General features: G+C 42.8%; 1 protein-coding gene across 2 annotated transcripts in view; it reads right to left on the bottom strand.

The window, feature by feature from the left end:
* The window catches only part of GLCE (glucuronic acid epimerase), a 31,670-nt gene extending 8,496 nt beyond the window's left edge, over positions 1–23,174 (bottom strand). Inside the window, exon 1 of one of the 2 annotated variants that reach the window (XM_053463592.1) lies at positions 22,860–23,174. The gene's annotated coding sequence lies outside the window, so the exon portion shown is untranslated. Of the gene's footprint in view, positions 1–2,306; positions 2,344–22,859 lie in introns of those variants that run through there. The other variant, XM_053463593.1, reaches the window with a different exon arrangement.
* Positions 23,175–25,044: the final 1,870 nt, after the last annotated feature.

Below are 25,044 nucleotides of genomic sequence, written 5' to 3'. Positions count from 1 at the left end.
CTTGGGGTCTTGAAACGCTTTGGGGAAGGCGATCCTGTCAAATCTCCCCCTTCCCCGAGGGAATCTGCCTCGAAAGTTTTGCTCTCTAGACGAGGGGTTGAATCTAGAACTATGGCCTCTAGATTGTCCCGGGAAAAAAGGCCGAAAGGACTGCCGTCTTTTCGAAGGAGGCTTTCGCTGAGGCATCCAATGCTTGTCCCCTGTGGTCTTCTCCAAAAGGGACTCCAGCTCTTCCCCAAATAAAGTCTTGCCCTTAAAGGGGATATTAAGAAGCCTGTTCTTAGAGGCATTATCCGCCGCCCAGGCCTTAAGCCACAAGGCTCTTCTAGCTGCCACCGAAAGCGCCGAAGCTCTGGCTGTCATTCTGATGTTTTCGATTGAAGCATCACAGAGAAAATCCACGGCCAATCTCACGGCAGCAACATTCTTGAGGATAGTCTCCCTGGAGGTTTTGGCAGCAATATCCTCTTCGATCTGGGAGAGCCAAATCTTGACAGCTCTGGAAACTGAGGCAGAAGCAATTCCAGGTTTAAAGGCCGCAGCCGAAGCCTCGAAAGATTTCTTAACTGCAGCTTCGGCTTTCTTTTCCATGTGGTCAGAAAAATGAGAGCCATCCTCAAGGGGCAGAGTAGTCTTTCTGGAGACCTTCATAACAGCAGTATCCACCAGCGGGGTAGCGCAAAAATCAGCAAAGTTCTCATCAAAGGGAAACATGCGTTTAACCCGTCTGGACATGTTAACCCTCCTTTCCGGGTGGTTCCATTCCTGCTTGATAACGTCAGAAAGTGCAGGATGAACAGGGAACGAGGCAGACTGCTTGGAGAAGCTGGCACCAAAGAAAGAGTCATTTTTCTGGGTGGAGGCCTCCTCCAAATGCATAGCTGACCTCACAGCAGAAATCAAAGTCTCAATTTCCTCCACCGGGAACAAAAAAGAACTTTCCTCCCGGATTTCTCCTTCCTCTGAGGAACCTTCCTCTACCTCAGGATAATCAAACTCAGAGTCTGAAAACAAAGGCTGACGCCCCAGGAGAGCAGGGTCTTGTACCGCGGGAAGGTGATGATAGGCAGGAACAGGAACAGGAACCGTCTGACGGAAGGCAGAGAAGGTAGACTGCATCTCCTCTTTAAGCCAGACCAAAAATTCCCTACCCCCAGACGGCTCAGAATCCGCTACAGATCTCAGGCAAGCGGAGCAGAGTTTCTTCCTTGAATCCTGCAAAGCCTTGTGACACCCGGAGCATTGGGCATGTTTAGACTTCATAACAGCTTTCTTGGGCTTGTCCTCAACAGAGGGCGGCTCAGAATTATCAGGGGCCGACATGATGAAAGATGCAACAGCACCTGACCAAAAGAAGCAGCAGGAACACACACAGCATTCAAATAGCTTACCTTCCATATATACAGTGAAAAAGGAGCTGAAATTAGGCTGGAATCTGCAACAGCAGAGAGTTTGGCGCCAAATTTTCAAATTCTGACCAAAACGAGGCTTGGAATGCACAACCAGAAGTGCAGAAGCCCAATCGGAAGACAGCAGACACCATATAGGCCGAAGCCAGTAAGCCGCAACAGCGGCATCTAGTGGCTGAAACACAGACCGGCAGGCGTCCCCGGCTATAGGAGGTGCTGGCAACCTGCTGGCATCTCCGTACACACGGCCGGTGGAGCTGCCGCTAACCGCCAGGACGGCGGCCAGGATCACCGCCGGGACGCCGGTACAGCCGAACACCGCCGGGGTGCCGGCACCGCCGCGATCACCGTGACGACGGCGCCGCCGGGGGCCGCGATAACCACCGGGACGACGGAGCCACCGCAGCCACCTCCGAGACGACGGCGCCGCCGCGGCCGCGAACACTGCCGGGACGACGGCGCCGCCGCGGCCGCGAACACCGCCGGGACGACGGTGCCGCCGCGGCCGAGATCATCGCCGGAACAAGCGCTGGGCGACGCAGCACCAGCCATCAGGCTGAGGTGCAAGGTATCCCCCAGGAATGGGGGCTTAGCCCGGGGAAACGGCTCAACCTAGAGCCTAGAAAATAATAAAAAGGTAGACGAGTCCCCTACCTGGTAGGGCAGGAAAAAACACTGGTGTTAGTAGGAGGGGAGGGCCCTTTTAAAGTTTGGAGTCCTGCCCTATCAGGTATGGAGGAGGAGTCTATCCTTGTGTCACCTGGGATGGCAGGGAAAAATCACGCAGATAACCAGCTACACGAGACATACTCTTTAACAAGAGGGTCGTCACGCACAGGGCCGGTGTGTGGTGGCCACTTTCACACAAACGCATCGGTGACAGAAACATGCGGTTACCTGCTAGCCAGTTGAGAAATCTGTGCCCAGCGTAACATTGTCCTCCATTGCAAACACTCAGATACCTGCAGATTACCCATCCCTTAAGAAGTGCTTCACTGCATGATGCAAGTCTGTGCAATCTATTAACCGATGTGTGGGTATCAGCTGAAACATCGCTGATATTGAAACATGGCCTCTTGAAACGCTTTTAATGTTAGAACATCTTCACATAAGATTGTGAGAAGGGGACACAATTTTACGGGACATAGAACAGTCATCAACACAGCCCAGCAGCATGCAGAATTCATATAAAGGCCATATTAAAGAAATTCCTTCATTGTACATAGGCATACTATGATGACTTCCCAGTGTAGGCTACATGAAGCACTCCTTCTAAAGGAACGGCTAGTCACATGCAGGCATGTAACCCGATTGCTGGGGCAAGTCCTTATTATATAGTTAATATGGGATGTCTACACACACACACACACAGTTATTTTATAAATATTTTGCAAATAATGTGTGAATATACATTATATTTAGCTATACTTTTGTCCCTGTCCCCCAATTACGATCTCTGGGGATGCCACTGTTTGGGGGTACATATGTACCAGCAGTGTCAGGTATAATTTTGACATTATTGTTGACAGATTTACTCTAGCATGGATGGATATTCAAGCAGATCACAATATTCAAATACTTTACTGCAATATATTCTTCACAGGACTTTGATTAGGTAGCTCTCAAACAATGACTGTTCGGTTCTTCAGCCATTCCAATGTTGACCTTGTGCTTGAGATTATTGGGTTTAGTGGATTGAACAGGACTTCCCTGCTTTTTGCTTCACACTCTTCCTTGAGTTTTAACAAGATGCTTGGACCTTGCTTTTTTGCAAACGCAGCCAGATGATACTTTAAGTAATAGATTTTGCTACCATCCCATACAGGCCAGGGTTATGTGGATCTCCAGATATGGTTGTTTAAAGGAGCTAGAGTTCAGTGTAATAGGCCAACAGTCTTTTTGGGGCACCTTTTGGGACTCTGACGTCTCCTTGTTCACATGCTGAGATTTGGGATATCCCTGTTTCATGACCTATGCATTTTATAGGCATCCCCAACATCTGGCACATCCTCATTGTTCTTTAACTCAGACCAATGATCCTTCAATAGGGTTTTTACACCGAAATTTGCCAGCAACTTGGTTCACGGGTGGGGATCAATGATACGATAACCGTGCACAAGAGTTGAATATTTATTTTTATTCAGCTTAATAAAATGTTACCATAAAATACTTTATCCAAAAACTGGCATTCTGCTTGTGCATGGATCTGCAGGATTCTCCCCAAACCCATAAATATTGAGATCCCTCCTCATGCCAAAGTCTCATCTGCTTACAGAATTGGAAGGAAGCGCAGAGGTGTTACTGCCAGGAGGGCTCAAGCGCTACCCGGGGAAGCTGTTCTTGCTGTCCCACAGAAGTTACCACCCCGATTCTCCCTACCGAATAATGAACTTGCTTCGCCATATATTCTCCTAAAGGTCTTAAAACAGTAATAGTTCAGGGAAGTAAAATGATCTCCATTTAGGTAACCCACTGTTGGATATTAAGTAATGTATTTAGTAGCAATAATTAGATTGTGGCCTTTTGACCATTGAACATAAAGTGAAGTGCGATGGGGGGAGGCTGGCAAATGCAATCTGCCCCCTCGCTTATAATTGCTTCCGTGGGGGAAGAAAAAGCCCCAGTCTTACTGTGATACCTTCGGCAGATGTGATTTTTCAATGTTGGCCCCCAGCTCTACTTAATGGCTAATTAAAATGATAACACACATGCACATCTTGCAGCCTCCCCCCAAATAACGATCAAGGCTTAGTTAGAATCTCCCATTTGTAGTTAGATAAATCATTACGCTGAGATAGAGTCGCTATTGATTGTATGAGCTCTGAAGGCTCTCGTAGTACCTGCTCTGCGGCTGGAGTGTTGCTGCGGTGACTTTCCAGCAGGTTGAGACAAAACCAGAGATGTTCTGCCAGAAGCATTGTGGCCCCCACTGGGATTCCCCGCCACCTTCTGACTGCACAGAGACATGAAATCAGCAGGCCTGACACTTGTTACAATCAAACACGGTAAATGTTTTTAAACCTGTGTTTTGTTCCTCTCAGACAAGCTGCCCACAGCTTGTATCCTCGTGTGGTTTGTATTATGTGTGGATACAATAGAGACCTCCACAACGGACAAGTAGGCTTTAGTCTGGAGCAAATATACCGTAACTCAATAGAACCCTTTATGCCTATCCCGTGCATGTATATATTTGATCAGTCCTGCTGAGAGGCTGTTCCATTTATCTACCAACCTCTCCGTAATGTAAAAAACTCCCTTACATCTAAGCCACTGATCTTCTAGTTTTAGATTATGATCTTGTGTTCCAACATTTCTTCTCTTTGAATGATGAAACCCTTCTCCCTGATCCAGGAGCTCAGATGTCCCCTAGACCCATTATGTTCTGCCCGGATGTGAAGGGTTAATCATGCAACACGGAAGGATAATCCTTGGTAGCAATAATCCTTTTGAAAGATCTTCAGACTACGCTCACTGCTTTAAAATAAAATTCGTATGCGTAAATAAAAAATAAAAAAATTGTATATGTGTATATATATATATATATATATATGTATATATATGTGTGTATGTATGTATGTATGTATGTATGTATGTATGTACGTACACACACGGTAAATTAGACTTTTATCCTATCATTTATCGTCTTGCAGGAAATACTGTATCTGCGTTTATAATTTCTCATCTTTACAACATGTTGTAAACATCCCATCCCAAATGTAAAAAGGACTACAGAAATGATGCGCACAGCTACTAATCTAATGATGGATCTAATTTTGTAATAGATTAAAACGGGAATTGTGTATTCAGCCATTAACCTCACAGAACAACATTAGCAATTTACCAGAAGAAAATCACACGGATTGGCAAAAGCATTTCACGATGTCTTTGAAATTCAACAGTGAGAACTAATCTGTCTTACAAAAAGTGAGCTGCAGGTGTTCTTTTTTGGTTTTTTAAATTTTTTTTAACCATAGAAGAAATCTGGGCATTTGGTTTTGGAATATGACAGCCACAATGCTCAGGTTACAGAATTACACTCAGATAAGGATACTTTAAATAATATTGTATCAATTCTCCAGCAGCATTAACAGATTAAAAATGCATTGTGCAGTCTAATATCAGAAGGTGACCCACTGCAGTCCGGGATTCTTCTGCTTTAGAACATGTACATAGGCATAAGATAAGCGCCTACGTATATAACAGATGAGAGTTGGTACCGTGTCAGCCGAAGAATTACAGGAGACAAGTGGAGTTTGAATGTTGTGTTGGTTCAAATACTCCTGGCATGCTGCTATGCCATCTCTGTGTGGGATGCTAGTATATAAGGATTCAATGTCCATGGTGGCCAGGAGAGTGTTCTGTAGGAGTGGGCCCAGGTCAGCCAGTTTGTTTAAGAGGCCTGTGGGGTCCTGAATATCTAAAGAACTTCAAGCAACACTACACACCGACGACAGACTCAGGGAAATTTTTCCACAGCCTCCCCTACTTTCCTTCAGACAGCCCCCAATCTTAAAACAACTGATAACCAGGAGTGCCCTGAACAGGACCACAAAAAATGGCACTTTCTACAAGTCAGGTGTAAAAGATGCACACACATCCACACGGTGGACTTACCAAATTCAAATACACATCATAAGATCAATGGTGCCTTCTCCTGCAAATCTTCAAATGTGGTATTCCTTGTGTGTGTAAAGTGTCCTACAACCCTCTATGGGTGAAACAGGCCAGCCATTGCATAAAAGGTTTAATTCACACAGATTCAACATCAACAACAAGAGAGCAGAGACACCAGTGGGAGAACATTTTTTGCCATCAGACTGGCTGTATTAATGGGACTGTTCAAAACTCAGAGGGAGAGAAAAATATGGGAGGTTCAATTAATACTCATTCAACTCTTTAAATGCTGGCCTCAACCAGGATAGGGAATTTGTATGCCATTATCACTTTGTGGATTAACAAACCAGACATGCACACAACCGGACCCCGCTAGAGGTGTGAATACCTCCTGACGCCTCCTTTTATGACTCCCATCCACGTCTGATTTTAACACTATTGACTGATCAAAGAAACTTGCCTTCGACTTTTTGAGGTTATCTGCTTCCCATTTTTAACCATGTTATTTGACTCATACTTAGAGATGTCTTTCACATTCTTGTATAAAACATGCCTGATGAAGGGACCTGAGAGGTCTTGAAAGCTTGCAATCTATATTTACTCAGTTAGCCAATAAAGGTATCATTCAAACTCCACTTGCCTACGTATATAAAACGAATCCTTACTGCCTTGGAAATGCTGCCCAGGCACTGCGCAGATCTATACCGCGAGACGTAAAGCTCACTTTGAATTTGAACTACTCCCAAATATCCTCGAATGGGAAAATAGTCAAAAGAACTAGAAGAATAAAAACCAAACTCCTCCATAGCCTAAAATGCGGCAATTCCCAATCATTCTTATATACTGAGAAATCACCAGAGGTAATTCTGCGAAAGCATCCCTCCCACCCGAGACTGAACATCCATCACGAGAGATCTGGAATGGCAGAAATAAAATAGCAAACTATTTTCCGCCTTTTCCATCGTGGAGGAAATGACTACCTGGGACTTCGTTAAAACTAACCCAGACTATCATTTATCTCCCTCAGACTTTATGCAGGTTAAAAGCCTAAATTTACAGAGTATTGTTTGCATATAACGCAACCACCAATCTCTACCATAATAACGAAACACAACCAAGAGCTGCTTATTCACGTCTTCCTTTGACACACGGATGGCATTATATGCTCTATTCCATTCAGCTCGGTTTTTGTGCGCATTAATGTACAAACACACAAAAAGCAATAATCCAGGCGCTGCTTTGAAATGAGATTTTCCTTCGTCTGTAGTAACCATGGCAAGTTACTTGTGCTACAAGGGCTAAGATTGCACTGTATAATACATACTTAAAACAGTTCTAACCCTAAATACATTTCCATATTAAGTATGGATTATTCGGGTTAACTTGCCAATTCTTTTTCGCTAGTCCTGGCGTATTCAGAGTGAATAAGCCTCTAGCTGTACTAAGAAAACTCCCATAATATTCAGCCAGATCTCCGAGACAGATATTGTAGCCCCTGGATTAACCAACTGCTTGAGGGTAGGGCATAATTAACAATTGGTTAATATTGTTATGCCAAGGGTTAAGGCTCAAGCCGTGGTAAAGATGCAGGACATCCAGTAATACCAATAACACATACAGCCCCCAAGTGTACAGCTCTCAAGAGCTATTAGTCCGTGACAGTCCGTTATTTATGCAGTATAATTACAGCACATTTGCTTAAACTTATAATCGGCATTTAGCAAACACCGTCTGTACTTATGGCTGTCTGAAATTAAACTGAAAACTGTATCAAAAACAAAGTCACTCAAGAGTAACCGATGATACATTATATGGACACAGTACTGAGACACCTCACCATTACACCAACAGGACATTGTTATGACATATCTGCAAAGGGGAGACCAATTACGTATTAAATTCAACTCTTTTGGAAGGTTTCTGTGGGGATTTTTGCCCATTTATTTTGGAAGAACTTGACCGGCCGCATAGAGCCCTGAACTCAACCTCTAACACCTTTGGGATGAACTGGAATGGAGATTGGGAACCAGGCCTTCTCACCCATGAGTGACAACAATGCTCTACTGGATGAATGGGCACAAAAACCCACAGAAACACCCAAAAATCCTGCGGAAAGCCTTCCCAGAAGAGTGGTAGCTGTTCTAGCTGCAAAGGGGGACTTCATATTAATGGATATGTATTTTGAATGCAATGTCATAAAAGTCCCTGTTGGTGTAATGGTCAGTGCTTTTGTCCACATAGTGTAGCTCTTTCAGATTTTAATTTGTTTCCCAGAATACATTCCCTTCCCAAACCTTATAAATTACAAAATGGTTTGTATCCATACATATAAACTGGATGACAAGCGATCCGTTGCTTAGAAATTTCCTATAAAGTCCTGATCACTTTAAAAGTGCCCATTACCTGAGCAGTTTGAAGTCACAGCACGAGGCAATGCCCTTTTTAATGGCAGGTCTTGTTTTCACAACATTAGGAGGCCAATAAAAAACAGACATTTCAATCACCACGATCCAACGAGAGAGGTCACAACCTCAATAATATGTACTCTAAACCAAGAAAGTGAAGATGGACTACGACCTCACAGAAGTGTTTTATATAAATGGTCACTTTTATGAAAAGTGTAATATTTAATCATATACTTGGCAAACTTCCTTCTATTTCAAATGAAGACCTCAGATTCAGAACACGTATGCAAGTTTACATTTTTTTCTAAGCAGGCCCAATAAAGGTGTCATCAACTAAAAAACTAGTCTCTAGGGCTTATAAATACACATAATTCCATGGAGAATGCCGAGTGGTACAGCCCTGCTGCCCTCTGTATTTGTGACAAAAAAAAAAGCCGGAATATGATGTGATATTGCACGCTAGGAGGCATCCGATGAAGATAAGAAGGTGGTATTAATGAACGGTTCTCCTGAGTAGCCTCAATCCCCCTGAAAGTACAAACTACAGAAAGTAGTTAGGCATGGGGACCCCAAAATAAACCTCCCTGCTATCAGATAAGACTATAGAGAATAAAATGAACACCTTTTAAAAAACAAAAAAGGTCATATCAGACCAGAGCAGCGTTGTACTCCCCCCCCCCCTTAGTGCAGCAAACCGGGGAAGCTATGAGAAGAGGCAGTGCTGCGTCTTGAACCGGTCTGAACCTCGCCACAAATAGAATATCTTTCTCTCAGCTTTGCAAAAATGAAATTTATTAAAATAAACAATTCCAGTTGGCATGGCAGCAGGAACTTGTCTTCCCTTAGGCCCGACGTTCAACCTGCTTATCAGCGGCAGCCACCTTCTGTAAATAGACAGCAAGAGCGAGCCAGCACCCAAGCTGTACCCACTAGCAAACTAGATAATGCACAATTCATTCATTTATTAACCACCCCGTAGGTGCCGTCTAAAAGAAAATTTGTGTATTATACTGTATTAGCAATTACATGGACAACAGTAGGTGTTAAGGGGCACTCTAAGGATCAAGCATGTCTATAGATGTCCACCAATTCTAGGGTGATGTCTTGAAGATCTTAATGGATATTAACAGTTATTATTCTAAAGAGGAAAAAAACAAAACAAAACCATGCAATACAAATATTTAAAATGCTCAAATGTTACAAAAATGTATAGGAGAGACATATATAGAAAGTAAGGCACTGGCACTCCAAAGAAATGAAACAGTCAAACAATGTATTGTTAAGATCATATAATGATTACTTTATTGGGGAATCATAGTCCGATATTAAAAATATATAATATCAAAATGCAAAGCAAGAGAAATAGTAACAGAAGACATACCAGCTGCTAGAACAGAGAACCTGCTTGACACGTTTCGCACCGAAGGTGCTTTGTCAAAATATATAGTAGTGCAGTATCATCATATCAAAGACATGCCAAAATATAAGAGACAGTCGTACGGGAGAAGTGGAGGTTAATACCTTGTGGGAATTCAAGGATGGACGGATATTATTATTATGCTGGAACATCTAAGAAAAAAAAACAAGCTTAAGGGCTTATAGCTCTTAGAAGAAGGTGCCGACTAGATAGTCCTTACTTGGCCATCATTTCCTCCGGACCTAAGACTAACCCACACTTGACCAAGGGTCATTTCCACAAATCAGTAGTTATGGTATATAATGGGGAAAGATAATGAAAACATTTCAGTGCAAGAGGGATTTAAAGTGTTAAGGGATACCCTGTGTACATGTATGCAGCTGTCTATTATACTCCAATAACAGCATATGTACAAAAAAAATGCTCTTATTAACCCATATTGGCCCAAGTCAAGCTAAACCTGCAGCATGTATGTACTGCTTCACCAAAAGAAGGAAAACACAGTATATCTTTCCACATCAACTAGTTTTTTTTCTCAGAAATAGGAAAGTAGAAAAAAAAAAAAAAGCTCAAGCATTGGTACAGGACGTACGACTCCTGTCTCATTAGAGATACACAGAGCTCCTCTGAGAAGGTTCAGCAGATGCAGCCAGTGACAAATTGCTGGTCTGGATTCCTGACAGGTACAGCCATGAAAGGCCCAGAGCATTCATACACCAGCTTCCAGCTCTCATAGCCAAATAACACAAGTTAAACTCGCAAGAAGATTTCCAGCTATGAAAGTCTCACTGCCCACGGATCAGCAGCAGGTCAATGAGTAGGACATGAAAGACACTACCAAATACTGAAGGTTATATTGAGTCTATAGAGTGAATACTTTAACTTTTAAAGTTTTTATTTTCACAAGAAATACAGAATTTCTGGAAAAATGAAAAAACAAACAAAAAAAAAAAACCAAGAATGGTTAGTTGGAGTTAAGTTTCCCTAAAAAGCCAGGAGTAAAGCATTCCAAACACAGACACAGGGTTGGACAAATAAACAGGACATTAATGAAGATGCATTTAAATATCATAATGGAGGCATCCAGAAGAACTGTAGTAAGGACTGCAGCGAGTTTGCCTGTTACATACATTATACTTTAGATAAGATATAAATAGACACCAAACTTGACCTGAACTACTACATGTCACATACATATTCACAGGAACAGAAGAATCAATGCAAAAGCGGAGGCTTTGCTGATCACAAACGCAAGCACTTCAAAATAAATTCAAATCGGGACGGCACATAGAGAACATTCAAAGCACAAGCGAATGAGGTCAGGCACGCTCAGGAAACCCAGAAACATGCAGGCTATAGAAGACACATTTCAGCTGTAACGCAGGTGAAGTCCACATACCTTGTGCTTTCGCTCTTCTTTGCTTTGAATGATGGATTTTTTTTTTACATTAGAAATGGCCACTGATGAAGACAGTACAGTGCTCTTAGTATAAATCACACATACACGCTACCGATGCCAGGGGATGAATTTAATAAACAAAGGCAGCTTTAATAATTCAGGCTCTCTCACAGAACCGCCGATGCGCCTGTCAGAAGCACTCAGCGGAGCGGGGGAAATTTCCACAGCCTCTCACAGGCTTTGCATGTTTGAAAAGGACTCCTCTGGCTGCTGAACACCCTCTATCCTGCTCATTAATGCCAGCCGACAGAGCCAATCATAAGCGCAAAGTTTCTTAACACTGATTACAGAGCCAGTTACTACCCTGTTAAACCGGTGCATATCGCCCAATAATATACAAGAGAAACGTTATACAAGGAGTCATATTAGAAGGAGGTCATCTATGACCTACCCCAGGTATTCAAAGACAAACACTTAGGGTTTAATGGAAGTCACTAAAAACTAGTTGATGACATAAGGAGATAAAATGTAGCAATTAAAGCAAAAAAAAGTTAAAATCTACTAACCCATTGAAGGCAAACAGATTGTAAACGAGTTATAAGATCAATATCCAGCAGAGACCAACCAATGATCCAAGAATGCATTTTATGCCAAGGAGACCTCAAGTACATGTCCAAGCTCCACACGAAATCTGACAAATGAGGCTGCCTGGCTTAATGGATGCACATTCGTTCCGGATATTTACATAATGGATGCTATTGATGAGAGTTACAGAATAACAGTGGTATAGAGTAGTGTGAGAGCTCTGTAATCAGATGCATTTGTGTCATCACTTTAAATGGCATATCAACAATGTCGCAACATGCTGAAATAAGCGAAGTATTGATCAGGGAAGAAACTGCGCCTTAGAGATATGGACAACTGCGTGATCCAAGAGGAAATGAATTAACGAAATATACCTATAGGATAAGTACCTATGCATTATTACGGATTCATAGACTTTTCCAGCCCTAAATACAACAGGTAATTTCCCAGAACATCCACGGCCTAACTAAAAATGCATATTTGGACGCATTTCAGAGTTTATATTTTAGAACAGGAGCTAGAAAGTGATATCAGCCTCATTTACCTCCTCCACCGGCTGCTTCTACTAAAGAAAGGCTTGTACATCACCACTACTGAGCGACCACTACACAGCTTGCTTACATGTACCAGCAAGCCGACCTCGTATGCCTTACTGTGCATGTGTGGACAGCAGAGAAGAAAACCTATATAAACTTCAAACATGCCGGTGCCGTGCATGACAACCATTTGGCAGGAATGCCGATTAAATCCGGTTTCGACTTCATGAAGACTTATGCCCTAAATTCTTCTCCATTTACCATGCATTAACTTTATAACAATACAAACCAAGATGTACTTATTACACACTTATGGTCTACAGTACTCACGATGTATGTATACAAATAAAATGTGTTTCTTTTTAACAGTCAGGGCAGGCGAGATCTGGAATACACTACATGTGGTTATTTTAACATTTTCAGTAAATACTTTATTTTTGCCTTCTCCTTGATTAATACATATGGGTGCTTGTAAGTGCTGAATTTCACAGACTTTGGGGTTTATTCAATAAGGCATTTATAGAAGAACTGAATATTTCCACTCCCCGACTTCACAATGTATTATGAAGGGTCAACGTGAGCTTCTCTTGTATGAAAATCTTAAGTGCCCCTAAATATCTAGTTAAATTGGTGAGCCTCCTCACCCACTGAACTATATACATTAGGGGCAGCTCAGCTATCAAACATATCCAGAAGTGGGATTTATTTAGAGCATGTGTATTTAAAACAGTGGAGACCACAAGGCTCAAGAGATGATGCACGGCTGCACTACTTCAGAAGCCAAAACTAGGACAAGCGTAATTACTAAACGTATAATTTACAAATAGAAAGATGTACACACACGTCCCATATATAGAACAGGATTTATACACAAATTGCAGATTTTGGCAAATAATTAAACTGCGTAGCCTGTTTTGGGCTGGTCAAAGAATCAAAGGACCCATGAGTGCTGCCCCAATGTTGTCCCTACAACGTAAACTGATGGATCTTTACTGCAGATTACTGCATAATTCAGTTTATTCCAGGACAGAACATGCATAACATATACAAAGCAGACTGCGATGCAGCATAGATGTTTGCAGCTGTATTTGTTTACAGTCCATAATAAAAAATATACATGAGACAAACACTTATCATACACGGACCTGAAACAGAGAAGAAAAAGTGGATTTGTAATGCGGGTGGACCCATGAGGATGGTGGTGAGGGAAGGTTGACAAGTGCTGTGGGGAGGGCCAGGACATTGAGGGCTGGGGTAGTCTGACAATTACGGAACAGTCTTTAAGCAAGATGACGATCAGTCTGTGACAGTCTCACACAGTGACCCATTCCCTACTCAGGATCAGCCGGTGGAGAGGACGTTCCTCTCCCATCAACAGAGTCGGAGCTAATGTTCAACCAAGTGTGCAAAAGGACACTTTACTGCTGAAAACATCCTTTCCCCCAATACAGATTAGATATAGCTTCTGTTTTGACCCCAGTGTTTTATGAGAAAGAAAATAAATACTTGACTGGCACAATATGGGCACCACTCAGCAAACAGCTTGAGCAATGATAAATCACAATAAAAAGGTATTTTTAAAGATAGAGAAATAAAAATCAGCAGAAATTAAATGGTACAGATTTTTGCCTACCAAACATGACAAGTCTAGCCAAATCAATACATACATTTACCTGTCCTGGACTTCCATGTTGAAAGCCAAGGGGGACAAAATTTCCTAAATTTGGCTGAAACCCTATGGTATTTCTGTACCCCTCCCAGCCAAAACACAACACAATGCCAGATAGCAGGCAAGTTATGGATTGTTGGCAGTCTATAAACAGATAGAATTGTATTCTCAACCAAGGAACAGAAACACTTAATCCTTATCGCTTTGCTTCTTATATAAAGGGGATAAAACAAAATTAAGCACTGTACAATATTTCTGTACCCTGAACAGCAGAAGGAGGTGTGTTATGGAAATCAAGTACTTAATGCGCAAGGAATTTAATGAGCCATAGACATCATCCAGAAAACACAAACTGCATTTCATTAACATAACATTTTTTCCCCCCAGACCTGCAGGTCCTTTAACATTGTAAAAGGTTGAAATTTACATTAAACCGGCTCAAACTGTGCAGCTAATACTGCAGGGAAAGGACGGTGCCGACTCACCTGTGTAAGAGAAATAGGATGTTTTTCTAAATGAAAAGATACACTATATGACCAAAAGCATGCGGACACCCCTCCTAATTGAGTGTTTCAGCCACATTCATTGCCACCAGGTGTATAAAATCAAGTAGATGGGCACAGCTTTTTCATAGACAGACATTGCTGTGACATTGTACTGTCATAGGCCACCTCTGCCACGGTAAGCATAAACCCCAAGTGCCACAAAGTGATGAAGCATCTCCTGACCTCTGAAGCATCTATTTCTAAAGAGTTTCAATATGAGCACAAGCACTGTGTGTAGAGAGATTCATGAAATGGGCTTCCACGGGCAAGGAGCTGCCGAAGATTACTACATGCAATGCCAAGCTTCTGCTGGAGTGGTGTAGAGCACACCATCACCGGACTCGGGAGAAGAGGAAAAGTGCTCTCAAATGAGGAATAACGCTTCATCTGGAAGTCTGATGGATGAGTCTGGGTTTGTCAGATGTCAAAAGAACGCGACCTACTGAAGTTCATAGTCCCTTTTCTAAAGCTTGGTGTAGGAGGGATAACGGTCTTGGGCTGTTTTTCAGGTTTTAGTTTCAGTGAAGCATAATGCTAAAGCAAATATTTAAGACAACTGTATGCTTTAAACTTTAAGACACTAGTTTAGGGAAGGCCCTTTCTTGTTCCAGCATGAAAGCAAGGTCCATAAAGACATTGTTTGAAGAGTCTGGAACTTAATTAGCCTACACAGAGCCCTGACCTTGACCCAACGGAACACCTTTGGGATGAATGGGAATGTCTATTGTGAACCAGACCATCTACTCCAACACCAGGGCCTGACCTCACAAATATTCTTTTGGCTAAATGGGCACAAAGTCCCACAGAGACGCCAAAATCTTGTGGAAAGCCTTCCCAGATGAATGGATGCTGGTATAGCTGCAAAGGGGGAGGGGTGGCAACAAAAGGTTAATGACCCTTGGTTTTGGAATGGGATGTCCAACAAGCTCATTATATAATATATATATACTTTTGGTCATATAGTGTACCATGTCAAGCAGTTTAGGGCAGATCAGTATTTGAGGACCAGCCTCCTTCCTACAGACTATGAGCCCTGGCCGTTGAAGGGGTTCTGTTTTTTGAGGTGGGTGCAGGGGGCCCACTGGGACTACTTCTTACCCCCAGAACAGAGTGCCATATTTCCCCAACTACAACAGACTGTGGAGCTCAGACACAGATTTGGGGGCACCTGCATTTTGGGAGGGGGTTTAGTTGGGATGTTTTACTCACCATCAGGCGAGGACTTACAGGGAGAAAAAACCCTCCAAAGCTAGTATATGCACTAAGATCTGATATCCGGCAGGTTTCAGACAGAAGTTTAAGTTTACCATCTTCCACACAGACTACAATAGTGACCCCCTACCGGGCCGAGTACAAATACTGAGCCGTGTGCAAAAGAGGACCTGTTGTAGAACTGTGTGTGGTTTGCCGTGTCTATTGTATGTAATATTCCCCGTTGTACTGGTGTGTTTCCAAATAAACCGCATTCCTGTTTCACTCTACATTGGTGTTGCCTGATGAGCGAGTGAATCGCCAACACTCCCTGCTGTTCTTGTTATTCACTCTACACTAAGCTTTGGCTGGTGGTTTGGGTGACTGATGGTGGTGTATATTGTGTTCCTCAGCTCCTGAGAGCTGGTCAGCGAGGAAGCAAGGTTCTGACGGAGGTACCAAGCCCTGGTACAAGGGGGTGTCGTCACAAGCTTACAGGTTGGCAATGAATACTACACAAGTATTAAGTGTAATTCATGCTTTAAATGCAAAGCACCAGTAGGGTGACCGATACATTACGAGGAACCTAAAGCAGGTGGAGCCATGCACATCTAGTGGCAAGAGGATGTGATAAATGGCATGATGTGGGATTCAGAGTAAATCTATTGCTTCCTAGTAGCACATGTAGGTACTCTGTAAATGTTTATCTTTTGTAAACTGCATTAAGGAGGCTAAAGAGTGGACAATTACACATTTTGCAAGCAATAAATGTCTGGTAACAGAATGAAGTCCACATTTGCGTTAAGAGATCAGTATTAAAGACCCAGGCTGATCTATGCAATGATCACTGCATGCCTAACCAGGCCATATGAATGGAATCCGAGGTGCCAGCTTAATTCAAACACATCACGAGGTGTGAAATTCAGACAAACACGTTCCCTAAAGCTGTTTTTCTCAATAACATAAACGAGGATCGGTGTTTAACCGTTAGTGTGCAGCCCAGGTCACAGCAACGAGTGGATGTCTGGGCTCAGTAGGGGCAAGTCATGGGATGTACGGTCTTGTCCCGCACAGCTGCTGTAGGACGCAGAAGTATCAAAGCCAAAAAGCACAAGAGCAACAACTGCTCCTGGCTGCGCACATCTGGCTCTCTGCAAGGTGCCACGTCTCCAGATCCAAGTGGTGCAGGAAGCGGGGCGGGACTCTACCCTCACCCATTGCTGGAAAGATTAACCCTTAAAGTTAAAAAGGGGTGAGAAATGCACTGGAAATCTAACATCAAATGTTAATTAGAAAGCAGACAGAACTAATTGCACCGATTTATATGGAACAGTGCTGGAACACGGCGCTTGGGGCTACTTTACATTTATTTGCTCGTCAGCTATTGTTTTTTTTTTTAATTTTTGTTGCTTTATTTAAAGCCAGGAAGATCGGCCCCAGTGAACACCTGCAACTCAGACACTGAGAGCATAAAAAAAAAAATCCATTTATCCCTGCATGAAGCACACTATTTATGTACTTTTGGTGACATTTAAAATAGGACAGTGTGACAACATTCAAATTCAGCGGATGAGACCATGGCAGGCGTTTAAAATGCTACCCAGCCATGATCTTCTAATATTTATACAGCGTTTAGAAACATTCGCGGAACAGCTTTCACTAAACAAGAGTGTTTCAGACTCAGGAGAATTGCAACATTATGTAACCAAAACACAAAATGAGGACACAAACACCCCATCTGCCAGACCGCTCAGGAACATTAAATATTTAAAGACTAAAATGAAGTCTCCAGACGCAGCGCTCCAAACGCTTAAATATTAAAGCTATTTTTCAAGCTTATAATAGGAAGATTTCCCAGCTTCTTCACCAGCCATCCTGTATTTAGAGCAATCAGTTCTTCATTTAAAAAAAAAAAAAAAAAAAAGTGGTCGAAACCCTAAATTCACAAACAATTCTGCAAAATTATAGGTTCTGAAGAGTAAAGGGGCTTTTACATTCATTTACTCATGCCCGAATTTGCTAGATTTGCAGAAGTGCCATGTACAGAAACATTGTGAAAAGTCTTCTGTTATATCCTCTCCTCTGGATGGAAGCCACGGTGTCACCGCTGAACGCAAGTTCTGGAGCAGCCCAACGTATATAGAAAAGAAAAAGAAAAAAGTATCTATATGTGGCTAAGTGCTCTGATGTTAACATTTTGCCTCCTTTCAGACCCCCTGACCATAAAGTGAAGTAACCATACCTGATACCAAGCCAAAATAAGCATACCAGGCAAGACCTAGCATTTTCCAACCAATTATTTTGACAAATATCCAGTTGCTTTACGCCATTAGTCTCTCTCATATATATAAAATTTATATAAGATTTTTAGGCAGGTGTGAACTAAAATGTAAAATAAGGCTGCTTTTTTTTTTTTTATCATTTCACAAAATGCAAAGCGAGTGATGAGAAGAAATCTAAATCAATATTTGGCACAACCAAACCGACTTCAATTCTTCTAGGTACACGTGCATAATTTTTTTTGGTAGATAGTTCGCAACATTTAAGAGAACCACAGTTCCCCTGTAGATTTAGGCAGAATCAGTTGCGTCTCTTTCCATGAAATCTCATCATGACTCAATGATGTGGAGATCAGGGCCCTGTGGGGGGCCATAACATCATTTTAAGGGACTTCTTGTTTTCCTTTACACTGAAGATTGTTCTGAATGACTTTGGCTGTACGTTTGGGGTCATTGTCGTGCTGCAGAATAGGGCACACACTATGACCAAACCAACATGAAAACATCAAGCCATCTACTCAATTTAAAAAGTAGAAACAACCTCCCCTCCCTCCACACACAAACAGTGGTTCAAAGTCAATTAAACCGAAGCAACAGCATTCATGAAAATAAGGACTCTAGGACTCTTTGATCCCTGACAGCATTTTTGAGTTACAGACCAACACATTCTGCCAAAAGAAAAAATAGACACGAGCAATATCTGAAACCAGCAATTAGCAACAGCACATAATCTAGGACATTAGCAGAATCCTCCTAAATTCAAGCACTCTTGACTTCTTTCCATTAGCGCTCCCGCATCTCATCATCCAACCTGACATCCGAGTCTGTCTGGGTTTACGTTGAAAAGAAACTGTTCCTTAGATCTGCCTTCTATTTTAGAGCGCTTGTATAATTCATTAAAGCGGATATGATACACCCGGTTGTACTATGCAAATGCAGTAAGATATGTTCTCTGCTATTTTTTTTTTTTCAAATTACATATGATATATTGTTTCTGCATTCACACGTTTGGGACTTGTAGGGCAACGGCAACAGTTCTGCTTTAAATCTGTCTGGTTATCACCTAGCTGAGGGTCATGAGAGTACTTGCGGTAATGGGTGTGAAAAAAAAAAAAAAAAATCACAAAGCAAGCTATAAAATGAAACACTGACCCCCAAAGGCAAAGCGTGGACACACTGGAGCAAAAAAAAAAAAATAGATTGAAAAAATGTTAGACCTCCGCTAAATAAGAGTCTTTGCGATAATGGTTCTTTATCTTGTATGCAGAACCTTGGGTTAAAGACTAGTGTTAAAGGGGCGATAGTGTTTTAGACAGCGGAACTAATTATAGAAGACACTGCAGCAGAATACCCCTATCCACGCTCTATGCTAGATTTACCCTGCATAAAGCAGCCAATCACTGGCAGGAAAGATCTCCCACTGAAATAAATGGGAGCACCTTGTGCGAACGTATGTGGGGGGGGGGGTCTAATTACACCAGGAACTAGAATGGAGAGAGCAAACATGGGGGCCCCCACTACTGTGCAGGAGATACGTCCTGCCAGTGGGGAAAGAGAAGACAGACAGGTGAGGCCCCCCCCAATGGCTGAGCACAGAAAACAAATTAATTCAAAGGTGACCCAACGCATTAATTTAAAGAGAATTACAGTGCTGGAGTGTCTTGTTAACGGCCAAGTCTCCTCTCATAAGTACAAAATATTCTGTTCATGCAATGCTTGTCAATACACGTGTAACCAGATTGATAAACATTCCCACATTCACATGGCTGTTGCCATCTGACTTTGTACAGTTATTGAGAACGCCCAATAATAAAGAAAGTAGAGAAAGGGTGATGGAGGAGTTAAGGTTACCTGCTTGAGGTTTAGATCTCTGCTACGGATACATATTCACGGAAATCGGTTCACATGGCTAGCATCGGGGACACATTTGCCTACGCTGCATGACACAGAGCCCCGGGCATCGACTCATTTGTTAATATTGTAGCGAAACGCTGCAGGTAGAGCATGTTGAAACATGACAACACAGCAAATTGCAGGTCATGTTCATACATGGTTTTGTTTAGTTCCTGAAGCGTAATGATACCTTAACTTCTAACAATATCAGGAAGGTCCACTGCTTGAAACAGGGGAAAGATGTCCAACTGCACCGCAAGTCTATAGGAGTCAGCGTCAGGTATTATTACTGTGGATACCAAATACGGCAAATGCAGATTTAATATGTATGCCCTGCCTATGAAGTACTAGCAAAACTTGGTAGACGATTTGGAGAAGAGATCCTGGAACTACTGGCGTCAGCGGACACCAGAGTTTTAGACCCAAGGGTTTCAGGGAAGCCAAATAAATGGAATGCGTTATCACTTCCAGCACAACAAAAGTGACTCCCAAATAGCGTCCATACCTCTAAGTTACGACTCCAAAGAACACCAAGCAGCTCATCATGTTTGCAAAACAGCAGAAACTAGTCATTTTATGAATGATTCTAGAGAGATTGTACTAAAATATTTCATAAACACAGATGACATTCTAAAAACATCATGCACCTGAAGTTATGCACAGGGATGGTGCGGCAGGTCCAACAGACCCCTGGTAGCTTGGATTTAAATGCTTGTGGCCACTGCTTGGATATTTTTGCACATTTTAACTACCCAATCTGCGGTCCCTTTACAGGTTTCCTGTGCATTTTGTTTCAGTTAACGTGTTTTGGACAGGACCAAGCAAAGCACATCTATTTTGTTGGTGGCCATATATCTTTTGGGTCAGTCTATTATTGGGCCGGTTGGATAGATGTTGACAACCCTCCCCAGCTACACATATACAGTCTAAGGAATGTTTGTCAAACCCCTCAAGTAGGAGATTATCTATAATTACTACTGGTTCTACGGTTGTAACCCTCTATATCAAAACAAAATTAATAATTGACAGCTGGCTTGTTTTGACTGGTGCCTAATTGTATCAAGCACTAATCTCCACTGCATGGCATCCAACTCTTTCTGAATACCGACAGACGTTGGCGCTACTGTGAAAATACACTACTCATCAAGCTGCACACGCCTTGACGTGATCTGACAATCCAAAACTATTGATTGCCATGGGCATTACATTTCCATCTAAGCCCCTTAGGAAATTGCCACTATATTCTTAGTGATGAGCCCCTGCTGGGTTTAGATGAACTCACAGCTGAGATCACCATACTGTAAACGCCGTAGGATCTGTCAATGCCTGTTTAGAAGCTGTTCAGTCACTGCAGTTTTACCAGCGAGAGCCCCTGGACTAACAGATGGAGGCGTGAAATTATAGAACGGAACACAGAATATAGTTGAAGCAGGTAAATAACATGTGCTCATCAATGCAAGCATTGTACCAACGCATAAAAAATATAAGAGCTTAAATGGAGAAACACTCAAAATATCTGCATGCAAACTACACATGGCATATGCCATTTTACAAGAACAAAATGGCAAAAAACATAAAAGGCTAGCAGGTACCATGGGTATACAGGGAATGTCTTTGGATTACACTCCAGCACTGGCCTGTTCTATAAAAAGCATGGCCACCAATTCAATTCTAGAGAAGGCGCTCCAGCATCAAGTCTTCACAAAATTACCAGTGAAGGAACAGAAAACGAGTTTGAGAAAACCGAGAGAGAACACAGCTGTGTCCCAGATGGAAGAGATGACCCTGAGAGCTTGGAACGCAACAACAAAGCAAACTGAATAAAAATTCTTGACAAAGCAACATGTCTGTCTACATGTCTGTCTATCAACCCTTTAGAGTGATTAAGCTCATTTTGAGAGGTGGCGTGATTATGCCAGGAAAACGCATCCTCTGTTTACATCTACAGCTGTTACCCCGATACCAAGTGCTGACCACAACGGTCAGTCTGGAAATGTAATCAGGAACAGGTCAGGAAGAAGAGACAGACATCACAGTGCTGAATGAGACATCAGATTTAAAGGAACGGCAGCGTAACGCTTAACAGTATGGTAGGTTGCCATTTATATCAGCACAGCTGCTTGGAAGCCTTTTCTTTCTCGATCAGGAGTACAAGCGATGAAGGTAAAGGCTCTTATTGTCCTCATTATGGATGTGATGCAGGAATTAACTGGTTAGGACAGGACCTTGCCTTCTCTAGGCTCTCAGGTGCGCCCACCACTCTTAAGATGGCATGCAGATCCGTCAGTGTTTTCTACTTGGCAGGTCGCCCAGACTTATTTTGCAACAGTCATATCACACTGCAAGGATACACAAGCCGCACACATACTAGAGAAGCCTCTATGGGAACAGCAAGGTCTGCCATACACTCTAAAGACAGCGCCCACTATATACTTTCCCCAAGACCGTACCCAGAGCCACGATCTGCTGGGAGACATCAAGCTTACCGGTCACTTTCTGGGTGACTTGGGTGCAGTTTAATGACCCCTTAGACTGACCGCCTATACACAACTGCATGTTAAAGGGAAACCAACCGAGAAACGCTGCACACCCCCATTCATTCCCGAAAGCTAACAGACGGAGCAGCCACAACATGACTACAATTCCCATCATACAGTCTGGTGCTTATGATTACACCTTACTACCAACCTACAGAAAATCGGCACCAGCAGGACAAAGACCGAATGCCGGCTGTGACACGGGTAACCGGTACCGGACTCCCTCCTTCAAGAGAAGAGCTGCCTCCAGCAAACGCCAGGGTCTACACCCACTGCAGCAAACGCCACCTAGCATCGCAATAACCCGACAACTTGTGAGATCCCAACCCCGCTGACCATTACCCTTCATTACTGCAAATACACTGAAGTCGAGCGCCTACCTACACCGCAGCACCAGTCAGATTCCCGCGCCGGACCCGGTTTTGCTTCTCAGGCCAGGCCTAAGGAATCAACACCAGCCGCCCTCCCCCAGGCACAAATCAACCAATTAGACCATTGTCGGCGGTACAGGATTAGCCAATCATATTGTAGCGATAGCTGTATATGCCACCAATCAGAAACAGAATACGCGGTCCTGGGGTTTGCCTAATACTCCGCCAGCCAATCACCAGGCGAACATGAAACATTCACGAAGTTGCTGGGACTTCTTTGCGGTTCAAGCCTCTTTTTCAAAATAGATGCATCGCTGGCAAAGCTCTCTAACACGAAGAGCAAGGCACGGGGGGGTCGATGACGTCATCAAACACCTTACTTGCTATTGGTCAGATTAAGGCACAGTGCAAACTAGTGACGATTAAAAGGTAATGATTATTATTCTCAGAAGTGTACAATGTGAGTGTTAGTGCTGTGTAATCATGTATACAATGCCTACTTCCAAAATGTCTTAATTTATTAGGAACTGCCCCTCTATGGTAGGGGACCATTGGACCTTCATCCTTTTGTCTCACCTCACCTGATGTCCCTCTTTAATAGAAGCTCATAATATTTTCTTGATCTTAAGTGTTCACAATAATATGTATACAAACAACATAGAATATGTTTTTAATTTAAACAGACCAAATAAAATCCAAGGGGAGATTGGCCCTGGAATTTCGCCCCCCGCTGGTCTAAAATTGTTTGCAAAGTCTGATGTGTGTGTGAGCATGAATGTCGATGTGTGTGAGGGAGTGTATATGTGAGTGTGGTAAGTGTGTATAAAGATGTGTGCCAGTGCATATGTGGCAGGGGGGGCACAAGAGGCGGATGGGCTTTACCCCCCCCCCAGGCCAAAGGTGTCAGCCCTCCCTGACTGCCTGGAATGTGAGGGGCATACGATAGGCCCCCAGCAGTAACTCTGGAAAATAATGTAATGTTAGTACAGGGCAAGACTTTTGAGCCTGCTGCAGGGATCAAGAGTCATTGTTATGGTATCTATCTATAGATTGTATAAATTATATAAATTAAATGCGAAGGCCTGCTATCTGTTGAAAAAGATATTTGGGGGGATTATCTATGGTTGGCATATGCTAGGATTACTTAGAGCACTTGACTAATTGTTCCCTAGCAATAATGTGAACTGTTTTTTAAGTTTGAGGTCAGGGGTTAACCATGCTCGCTCCATCGGTGTAGAAAAGCTGACAAGCGCTCCAAGTGGTTTTGGGGCCACAGGGAGATCACAGGGATATGCAGCCTCTTGCTTCCCTTCCAAACTGAGGTGAATGGAGGCCCGATCTCTGAAGAGGAGACCCACTGAGGTCTTCAAGGGGGGATGGTTGGCAAATGGCTTAGCCCCTTCACCAAAAAGCAGAGTCTTCAGGGACCTGGTTCCGCTGTGTAATTTGAACCAATAAACAATAAGAATGAGCTTACTATTTGGGTTACCTGTTACCGCGTTTCCAATGCTGCTAGGACCCCCCTGCCAACGTCACGTTAGCCTCAGGACTGTTATATTAAAAGGACTCCGTTATGGAAAATGGCATGACTATTCCTTCTAACATAGACTATAATAATATAATGTGTGTGTCTTTGTTTTGACGTAGAGGTGGTCTAGTACTCTCACCCCCCTTGCTCTTTATTTCTTGTTGTCTGCTGGCTGTATATTTAATATCATCCTTTAGCTCCTGAGCTGCACACAAATAGGATCTCATCTCCAGGTACAGGTCATGTAACCATAGCAACATTTACACTTCTTCTCTGTGCTTCCAGACATGACAGGTTAATAAGCAGGCATTGTGCATGAGTACATTGGTTATAATTACAGTGGCAGTCTCTCATGCATGTGGCAGCTTCTCAAAGCTACTGAATTCTCCTTTGCGGCTCTGAATCACCCGCCTGCTCGGCTGTCACATTGAGAATCGACGCACAGTTACTGAGAAGGGCCATGTCAGTGTGCTGTACTTGTAATTACTGCAGATCAGCTAATGTTACAAAATATCATTCTATTCACCAATTTCAAAATGTCATTAAGTTAAAAATACTTATCATTAGAATGTTAGACACAGAGTAGAGACTGGGTTTTTCCTGTGTTACACGGGAATATGCTTAACCTTCAATGGATTGTTTGTCCTGGAGTATGAAAGAATGGAG

This window comes from Spea bombifrons, chromosome 4, assembly GCF_027358695.1.
Source record: "Spea bombifrons isolate aSpeBom1 chromosome 4, aSpeBom1.2.pri, whole genome shotgun sequence".
Taxonomy (NCBI): domain Eukaryota; kingdom Metazoa; phylum Chordata; class Amphibia; order Anura; family Pelobatidae; genus Spea; species Spea bombifrons.
This window is presented reverse-complemented; position numbering and strand designations above follow the sequence as displayed.